The sequence below is a fragment of the Nelumbo nucifera genome, chromosome 2, assembly GCF_055504915.1.
Source record: "Nelumbo nucifera cultivar China Antique chromosome 2, China Antique-T2T, whole genome shotgun sequence".
Classification (NCBI taxonomy): Eukaryota; Viridiplantae; Streptophyta; class Magnoliopsida; order Proteales; family Nelumbonaceae; genus Nelumbo; species Nelumbo nucifera.
Window position 1 is genome coordinate 8,026,228 of NC_142650.1, and position 10,757 is coordinate 8,036,984.

Genomic DNA, 10,757 nt, shown 5'->3' on the forward strand with positions numbered 1-10,757 from the left:
AAGGGCCCATTATCCTTGCCATAAATCATGTAAACGAGCTTTCTTAATATCGCATCAAAGTCCTTTAGCTCACCATTCTCTCCCCTTGTGTCCGAGGTCATTACCGCCTTCTTTGGTGAGTTCGTCTTCTTGCACTAGTCATCCCTTTTTCCTTTTTCTTTTCCTTTTTTCTGTCCAATATGTCTAGTGTTAGCATAGATAGGTTACTTAGTGATTCTAGTGAGCCCGGGGGTGCCGAGGTGTGGTCCTCAACTCTCACTGGGGAGGCTAACTCCTCGCTAGAGAACTCCTCTTTGAACCTTTCAGGATAAGTGCCTTTACCCGACGTCGGGCCAGCACGGTTTGAGGAACCTGAACCTCAGGCAGAGCGGCCGACCTCTGGAGAGGGGGTCTCGTCTTCTACTCGAGGTCGGGATCTGGACAACTTCGATCCTTCCACGATGACCTCAGACAGATTGCTATCCTTAATAGCTCGTTACCGTCTCCCCGATACTCTCTTTTTCAGCATTCCTTTGGGTCAGTACCGTTGGGTTCATGACCATTATGAGCTCGCGGTCTTTGAGGAGCAACTTGTAGCTAGACTGCGCTTCCCGCTCCACCCCTTCATCATAGAAATTATTAAGTTTTATAGCGTCACCATCGATCAGCTTCACCCGAACTCCATCCATACTATTGTTGGTACGATCTCACTCTTCCACGAGTATAACAGACCTCTCTCTCTAGATACTTTTAGCTTAATTTGTTTCATTAAGAAAAATCCTTCTTGTCTGTTCAGCGACACTCGACAAAGTTACTATATCTCACCTCACCCTGGGTTCAAGGTTCTGTTCGGTAACCTGAACAAGGTATTGGCCTAGAAGATAAGGTACTTTTTTGTTCGGAACCCCGAAGGATGGTCATTCCCGACTCACTGACAAGTGTCCATTAAGGACCCCAGGGTGAGGCTGAATGCAAAGACCAGGACGGTCATCCATTCTTGGAGGGACCTTGGCCTTAAGATGGAAGATTTGTTGGCTGAGGAAAAGCTTGTGCGAGCTGGGCTGAGTCCTCCTGGTAGACCTCTACCTCGGAACACACATTACTTCTCTCTTTTTCTTTTTTTGTGCTTACTTCAGTTCGTAGCTAACTGGAAAAATTTCTCTTTTTCTTCTCTTTTGTAGGAGCTATGATGGGTGTCGACGCCGCTAACCTCTTGAAGAGTGTTCAGAAGGGGAAGAAGAGAAAGGCCTCAAAAAGATCCCGTCGAGAGGAGGTTTCCTTTTCGGTTCTTGCCAAACCCGAAGTCGCCAGAGCCAACCATTGCCGAGCTCCCAAGGAAGGATGTTCATCCCCATCCTCCGGTTGTTGACCTAGAAGAAGATCAGGGTGAGGAGACCCCACCCCGCGAGCCCGAAGGTACTTCAGTGCTCGAGCCTCAGCCCCCCTCAACAAAGGAAAGCTTAATGACTCTGAGGCTCGGGCTCCTTAAAAGCAAAGATGCAGTGTTTCTTGCGGAGGTTGCGGAGTGGGCTGACATGCCAACAAGTCATCTTGGAGGAAGAGCAGTCAGCTACTGTATGGTGGTAAGTAACCTACCTCTTCGTCTATTTTCTTATCCTTTTTTCAATGATACTTATGCTTGCTTTCCTTTTTAGGTGAATTATGTTATCCACTCGTTGGTCTATCAATCTAAGATCTACTTGAAGCGAGCTCGGGAGGCCGAAGAGAACGCTTGGAAGCTTTACCGCGAGCTGGACTTAGCTCGGGGTGAAATCCTTAGGGCGAGAAAAGGAGCTCGAAGCCAGGAGGAGTTGATTCTGCTGCTAACGGAGGAGAAAAAGAAGCTCAAGGGGGAGAAGGAAGCTCTCCATCGAGAAAATGAAAACCTTGAGGCAATGATCAAGGAGCGGATTGAAATCTTCGACACCCCAATTCAGGAGGCGAGGATTCAGGAAAGAGATTGTGTCGTCAAGGAGTTCAAGGAGTCCCCCGAGTTTCACGACCTCCAAGTCGAGTATGGTTTCGGCTCGTATCGATCGGACTTCAAGCACTGCAGGTGGTTGGTGCAGTAGAAGTTCCTTGAGCTTAACCTTAGATCCATCTCCATGTCTTCCGTTACTCCAAAGATGGCAAAAGAGGCAGACGAGGAACCTGACTCCTCCGAGGGAGAAAGTGATGATGAACTCCTCGAAGTGAGACCATTAGAGGAGGCAGGTCGAGACGACGTGGAAGAGGACCACATGGAGACTGACTTACCTACTAGATGAGATTCTGGAAAGTCTGATGTCTGAACTTGCCTCTTTTCTTGGACCCCCGATATATAATGTATGTCCCGGGCCTCCAAGCTTGGTTGTAGTAGCAATTGTTTTCCTTTCTATATGTTGTTTTGTTTTTGTTTTTGTTTTTGTTTTTTTTTTTTTTTCATGTACTCGAAACTTTTTGTTAATGAAGCATAATAATTCAACAAGTCTTATGTGTGCAAGTGCAAAAAAAAAAATTCTAAGTAAAATTTTTCTAAGTGTTGGTTATCCCGAAGTGCCGAAATAACGAAATGGACTCCAAATAGGAATAACCCTGTATTAATGTATGCCGAGGTGGACGGACACTGTAGGGTATATACCCGACCTGTCTATGCACGGGCTACTCATTTGCGCAATCCAAAGAGGCGGTTGGGACTTGTTGCGCCTATGCCGAGGAGGCGACTAGGACTTATCTGCCCATGTTGAAGAGGCGATTGGGACTTGTCTGCCTGTGCCGAGGAGGCGACTAGGACTTATTTACCCATGTCGAAGAGGCGATTGGGACTTGTCTGCCTATGCTGAAGAGGCGACTAGGACTTATTGTAGTACTGAGATCTTTTGTCAGCTTGGCACCGTGGCCCTTAGGCTTCTGGGAGTGACTCACAGTCCTTACTCCAGCCCGTCGTCTTTTTTACCAGTTCGGTGATCCTCATGGACTTAGAGGAATTATACCTTGGAGTCATGGACTCATAAGTAGTACCTTCTTAGGTTATTGATGTTCCATGCTCGAGGTACCTGCATCCCTTCCAAAGTCTCGAGGTCATATGTGCCTTCCCCGAACACCCGCCTTACATGATACGGACCTTCCCAGTTTTGTCCAAGCTTACTTATGCCGGGCTCAGGTACCATAAATTTCCGGAGAACCAGACCGCCAACATGAAACTGTTGCTTCTTGACCCGAGCATTATAGTACCAAGATACTCTTTCCTAGTACGCCGCAGTTCGGATGTAGGCCAGGTCTCGCACCTCCTCTACCAGGTCCAGGTTGGTACGGAGCTCGTCGTCGTTGTTTTCTTATCATAAGCCTCAAATCACAATGTGGGTACCTCGATCTCTGTTGGGATTACCATCTCTGTACCATACGTGAGGTTGAAGGGGGTCTCACCCGTCGCGGTCTTGATAGTAGTTCGATAGGCCCAAATGACACTAGGTAGCTCATCCACCCACAATCCCTTTGCTCGAGCTAGGCGAGCTTTCAATCTGTGAAGTATTGCCCCTATTAGTTACTTCTTCTTGTCCGTTCGCTTAAGGGTATGCCACCGAGGTGAAGTTTTGCTGAATCCCCATCTCGGCACACCAATTTTGAAACTTAATATCTTCGAACTGCTTTCCATTGTCGGATATCAGCACCCGGGGTAGTCCGAAGAAATTCTGTATGTTACAAGCTGTGATGGTTACCATGGGTTCGGTTTCCACCCACTTCGTAAAATAATCTACTGTTACAACCAACAACCTCCTTTGCCCTGTTGCTGGCGAGAAAGGACTAAGGATGTCGATTCCCCACTGCGCGAAGGGCCACGGGCTAGTAAGGTACTTCAAATCAGTAGCAGGTTGGTGGTGGATATTGGCATGTCTCTAACATTTGTCACACTTCTTGACGAACTCAAGTGCATCCACCTTCATTGTGTGCCAATAATAGCCCTGCCTTAACACTTTCTTTGTGAGGGCTCTGCCCCCCAAGTGTCCACCACACAAGCCTTCATGGGTGTCGCGAAGTACGAGGTCAGCTTTTGAGGGTCGCAGACAACGCAGGTAGGGGAGCGTGAAGGATCTCCTGTACAGCCGTCCATCTATGAGGACGTACTTGATTGACTGACGCTCTACCCTCCGAGCCTCATTGCGTTCTGCAGGTAGGGTCCCGTGGAGTAGATAATCAACGAGCGGGTCGATCCAGCTAGATTTCGCTTGCCACACAGGAGTGACCTCTTCTGCCCCCCCTAAGAATGCTGGGCCGAGGTAAGTCCTCTATGTACACAGTTCGCATAATGTTGTCGCTCGCACTCGCTAGACGTGAAAAGGCATCGGCCTCAGCGTTCTCGGACCTTGGAATTGCCTGATAAAGCTGGAAATGAAGCTATGCAGGATCTCCTTGACTTTGGCTAGGTAAGTACCATAGTTGGGTCGCGGGCTTCGTAATCACCAGTGACTTGGTTGACCATCAGTTGTGAATCGCTGCATACGATAAGGTGCTTTGCTTTCATTTCCTTTGCTAAGTTCAGCCCGACAATCAACACTTCATACTTTGCCTCGGTGTTCAACGCCTCAAATCCGAATAGGAGAGCATACTCCAGCTTCACCTCGCTTGTGCCGTATAATATCAGTCCTGCACCGCTTTCCCACTGGTTAGATGAGCCGTCAACGTGGAGGATCCAGGGCTCCTTGTCCCAGGTTGGTACTACTCTAACTGGGTTTGGTGTCGCACTGGTTGATGCCTCTGACGTGTGAACGAGCTCGGTCAATTCAGGGGTCGCTGCACCGAATGTGCATTCTGCTATAAAGTCTGCCAAGATTTGGGCTTTGATTGTTGGTCGTGGCTTGAGTCGGATATCGTATTTGCTCAGCTCGTTGGACCACTTCGTTAATTTTCCAGATACCTCAAGGGTCTGTTGGTGAGAACAACGATAGTGTGGGCCTAGAAGTATAGGCGTAGTTTTCGGACTGCTACGACCAACGCGTATGCTAGTTTCTCGATCTCCGGATACCAAGTCTCTACATCCTGCAAAAACTTTAGTAACATAGTAGATGGGTCGTTGGACTCGATCTACTTCTTTGATCAGTACCGAACTAACTACTTCGTCGCTCGTGGAGAGGTATAGTTTTAACTCGTCCCCTTCTTCAGGTCGAGTTAAAACTGGTGCGGTACTTAGGTACCTTTTCAACTCGTCAAAGGCGAGATAGCACTATTTGGTCCATTCGAAGTTCTTGCTCTTTTTTATAGCTTTAAAAAAGGGTAGGCATCGGTTTGCCGATTTAGACATGAAGTGGCTTAGGGCAGCTATCTGACCAGTCAACCTCTGGACTTCTTTTATTTTTTGGGGTGGTCTCATATCTAGGATTGCCTTTATTTTTTTGAGTTGGCCTCAATGCCACGTTGGTTGACTATATAGCCTAGGAATTTAAAATTTAAAAAACATCATTTAAATCATCTAACAAATAGTTCAAAAGCTGGGTCTTCATGACCATGTCATCAACATAACATTCTACTTTATGGTCGATCAACAGCTCAAAAACCTTATTTACAAGGCGTTGGAATGTTGCCCCAGCGTTTTTCAATCCAAAGGGCATGACCTTATAACAATATAGCCCGAGCTCAGTTATGAATGCGGTTTTGTCCTCGTCAGCAAGATCCATCCTAATCTGGTTGTAACTAGAATAGGCGTCCAAAAAACTCAGCAACTCGTGCCTTGAGGTAGCGTCCACTAGGCGGTCAATCTTAGGGCAGTGGGATGCAGTCTTTCGGGCATGCTTTGTTCAGGTCGGTGTAGTCGACGCACATGCGCCACTTGCCGTCGGCCTTCTTCACCAGAACTGGGTTGGCCACCCAGCTCAGGTAATAAACTTCCCTGATGAAGTCTGCCGCGAGGAGATTCCCGACCTCCTCATCAACTACCCTCCAACGTTTTGAGGCTAGGTTGTGTTTCTTTTGTGTTACTGGCCTGACTAAAGGGTCGACATTAATCTTATAAGTTATTATTTTTCGGTCAACCCTGGGCATCTTTGCCATGGACCAAGCAAAAATATCTAAATTTTTAAATAAAAAACTTATTAGCTGAGTTCGAAGTGGCTCGCTGATCGAGGCACCAATCTGAAGAGTACACCGATTGGTGTACTCTGCTGGTTGCTCGAGCTCGACGTCCTCCGCTAGCTTTTCTTTTCCTTTCAAAGCAGCCACATAACACTTGGGGGATTCGAGCTGGTTACCTCGCACGACCCCCATTCCGTAGTCAATTGGGAACTTCATCGCTAATTAGTAAGTGGACACTATCGCATGCAAAATGTGCGTGATAGGCCGACCTACTATCGCATTAGGGGGAGGGAGTCGTGACCACCAAGAACGTGTGCTCAAATTGTACAATGTTTGGCCACGTGCTTGCCTCCACGGGTATTGTGACTTGAGCAAGAGTCCTAACCTCTTCGCCGCTGAACCCTATCAAGGGTGTATCTATCGGTTTCATGTCGCTCTATTGTAACTATAATTTGTCGAAGGTCTCCTTAAAGAGTATGTCTACTAAATTGACTGAGTCTACTAAGATAAGTTTCACCTTGAAGTCGTTGATCCTTAGCTTCACTATGAAAGCATCATCATGCGGGTACTGGATCCCGTGCGCGTTGTCCTCTATGAAGTAGATCGGTTCTTCGAGCCGAGGTCGCTTTGGCAGGTTTTCGCTTTCATTCTCTAATTCGTAGATCGAGGTCCTCCCAGCTGCTGATGTACATCCCGCAATGATGGACCCGCTTGTGATCATATTGGTCACTCTGCAAACGGGCCTCTTCTCTGGGAGCTGTCGAGGTGGTTGCTCATTTTGCCTGGTAGTCTTGGGGGCATTTCTTCTTTGGTCCCCTTGACGATCCCCCTGTTGGTTTGTCTGCCCCCTCTCTTCTTGCTGGATGTAATTCTTCAGGTACCCATGACGGATAAGTTCTTCGATCTCATCGCGGAGATTCCTGCAATTTTCCGTGTTGTGTCCATGATCTCGGTGGAAATGGCAGTAGACATTCGAGTTTCTTGTTGCCAGGTCTCCCCTTAGCCTAGGAGGCCATTTAACGAAGGAGGAGTCCTTAATAGCCATTAAGATCTCTCATCGCTTACCATTTAGAGGTGTATAGTTCGTTCTTTCTACGGGCGGAGTCCTGGAACACCGACCTGACTTGTGGCTATGCGAGGGGGACTTGCTTCTTCCCCTGCTTGGGGATTTGCTCTTTTTTCTTTTCTGCCCACCATTGCTCGTCCCTTCATTCTCTCTCTTCCTCTTTTCAGTCGGTGGATTGTCAGTCTTCTGGTTAATTTCCGCCTCGGTATCGATGAACTGGTCTACCAACTTAAGGAACTCGGTGATATCTTTTGGTTTGTTGGCTACCACATGCCACTTGAACTCTTTGTGGGTGATCCCTTTCTTTGTTGTAGTGAGATGCACTGATGGGTCGAGGTTCGGTATCTACAGGCAAGTATCGTTGAAGCACTTGATGTAGCTTCTGATTGATTCTCCTTCCCTCTGAACTACATTCAAAAGGCTTTCTTGCGACTTCGGGCATTTCTTGCTGGTAATGAAATGCGTAGTGAACAGGTCGGCAGACTGCGCCTAGCTTTTGATGGAGCCCGGTGTGAGGTTCCTATACCAGGTTCGAATTACCCTCTTGAACGTGGTGGAGAAGGCCACACACATGCAGGATTTGTTAGCCCCGACTAGGTACATCTGGGACTGGAAAGAATCCACGTGATCGTTGGGGTCAAACGACCCGTCATACTTATCTAATGGGGGAACCTTGAAGTCTTTCAGAATTGGGGTTGCTAGGAGCTTGGTAGATAGAGGAGATGATCAGATAAGCAAGGGAGGCGCAATCTTTGTTGCCACCGGGCTCACTTTTTCCCTTTCTTTAGCTCGCTTTGCTTGTTGGCTTGACTTCGCTGGCGGACTATTTCTGGCTGAGGAGCGGCGTGTCTTGCGGCGTCGCCGTTGTTGCTTCTTCACCGGCTCAACGTTGGTGCTCCTGACCTCAGTCTAGTCTAGCCTGGTATCTCGGCATCATTATAGACATTTGTCACGAGGTGGATTCTGATTCCTTCTTGCTAAGTTCTCCTGGTTGTGGTGTTCGCACCGGCTATCACGAGGCACCGAAGGGTCTGGCCTCGAGTTCGCACCTCGAGCTCTAGGTTGGTTGTTATTTCCTCGTGATCCGTTGTTTTCTTACTGGGAGTGCCGCAGCGGGTTGGCCCAGTTGAGATGGCTATCCTTAGGCCTATTTCTAAAGTTTCCTTGTGAGACTGGAGGGGTGTGTTGACCGTCTCTCCTCCCATGAGGTGAAGTCTGACCCCTGGGAGGGACCAACACCTGCGAGGTCCCCTCACCCCGATGGGGGGATCAACGAACATTTTGGCTAGTTCCAGGCCAGTTCTAGTTCTGACCCTAGCGCAACCCTGGGTGCCAGGGTGGAATTGGTTGTTGGTTCGGCTGTAGTGGTGGGAATTGCTGCTGATACTACTGGTACATGTAGTACTGCTGATATTGTTAAAGCTGTTGGCCTTGTTGCATCTGGACCTGTATCGTCCAGACGCATTGAACGAGGTCACGGAATTAGGAGTACTCGATTCCAGGGGGGACCACGGATGGCTCAAAGAAGGTCACGCCCATTGGGGTTAGCGGGACACTCACTTGTGTGGTGCCTTGTGGTATGGATAGTGACAGAACCCTTGGAGCCGTAAGGGGAATAGTAAACTGGCCGATGCATACCGTGGGGCCTTGGGGGAAGGTTAATCGCTAATCTTGCCCCCCCGGTGACGTTCATCTCGATGCTTTTCCTGGTGTTGCTGGAAGAATCCATTAAGATAGATCGAAAGCTAAAATTGCAATTGAGATTGGGATGACCTTTTGATCGGTTCCCATAGACGGTGCCAATTGATCGTGCGCGATCTAGAAGCTCCTAGCTGAGGAACTACCAAGATGTACTTGCGCGGTGAGTTGGATCAATCTGCAAAACAATGCTCAGAGAGACTGGGGTGGCAGACCCGGTGAGGTCGCTCCGATGCTTAAGTTAGTATGCTATGTCTTTTATGAGCTAAATACGAATGCTAGAGAGCTTGGATGTGAATAATCGTGCGTACCTTTGCTTTGAGGTTCGATGCCCTTATATAGTGGAGTAGTCATGAATTATGAAAAGGGTCCGAGATCTCCGGGCTGTATAGATAAGATCCGTTCCACTTTTGAAGGAGAGCAATGTGCTAGTTGATAAGGTTTATCACTTTCCTCCGATTCGGGCGGAATGAGGATGGGCCATGTTATTAAATGTGATCCCGGGAAATTCGAAGTTCGTTGAGGAAGCTTCTGGAGTTGATTACGTGGTGCTTTGATTCTTTGACTTTGAACTAAATTGGGTGCTGAAGTGCCTTTATGCCGAGATAATTCTATGCCGAGGTAGTTTTGAGCCGAGGTAATCGAATACCCGAACTCTAACTTTTGCTGATTAGACTCTTTTAGCTTAATTGTCATCCTTCGAACAGATCACGTCCACATAGGTCATGCCAAATCACCCTTCTGGTGTGGATGTTATTGGGATAGGGTTTGGTGGAGGAAAACCATAAAAAATGGAGGGAGTTCGAAATGGGAGGAGCCGAGGACAGGCGAACTCATTTGGGGTTTTTTGTCCTTTTAACCGGATACTTTCAATTGACAGCCAAATGCCCGTTAACGTTACATTCTATTCGCGTAATCGACGTGGCCATTTCGGCTTCAGTCCAGGCATCATCAGAAAGGCACCGTTCGGGCAGTTGGAGAATGTGACACGCGTCTTCTACGTCGTGTAAAGGATTGAAGCATGCGAGGGACGCTTCACACCGTTAGTGACCCGTTCTCTCCCTCGAGTGTAAGTGACTCGTTCTCTTCTCCCTCTCTCTCCTCCATCCACCCGGCGGTGGATTAATATCCATTACCGCCGGCAATAAGCAACCATTACCGGCGTTAATGGATGTTACGTCGCCGCCGGGTGAATGGGGGAGAGAGAGAGGGAGAAGCAAGTCCGCCACTCGTCTACTCCCCGCAGATCCAATGGCTTCTCTGTGCTGGTCACTGGGGCCGCTGGCTTCGTGGGTACCCACTGCTCACTAGCTATGAAGAAGCGAGGCGATGGAAATCGCTCACACTTACAACTACATCTACGGTCTCCCAATTACAGGACTCCGCTTCTTCATCGTCTATGGCCCGTGGGGACGACTCGACATGGCTTACATCGACGACGTCGTGAAGGGATACCTTGGCGCGCTGAACACGGCAGAGAAGAGCACGGGAACCGGGGGGAAGAAGCGAGGACACGGCGGAGAAGAGCACGTGAAGGAATGCCTTGAGCTAAACTTAAAATATACAACTTTTACCATCCCTTCCCTTTTTCAGTTTTTCGGATCTTGCACAGGAGCTTATCGAACATAAAAGATTCTTTGGATGAGATCAAAGTATTCGTGACAAAAAAAAACCTAGAAAATAGAGCAAAAGAATTTCCGAATTTTTGTTCCTGTGTTCGATTTAAAATCTAAGCTAGAAGTTCGATTCTTGAAGATTTTGGTCACTTCTGATTTTAAATAGAGATCTAGAAAGATTGAAATCCTTGCCGTTGTCACAGGAAAATTTGGATTAACACTCCGGGAAATAGACGTCGGCAATTGGGCTGCAGAAAATAGGGATTTTGATCTTCCATCACAAGCAGAAAAAAAAAAATAAATAAAGAAGCTTAGAGATCAAAGTTTATCAGTGGTTGAAGCGGGTGAGTTGC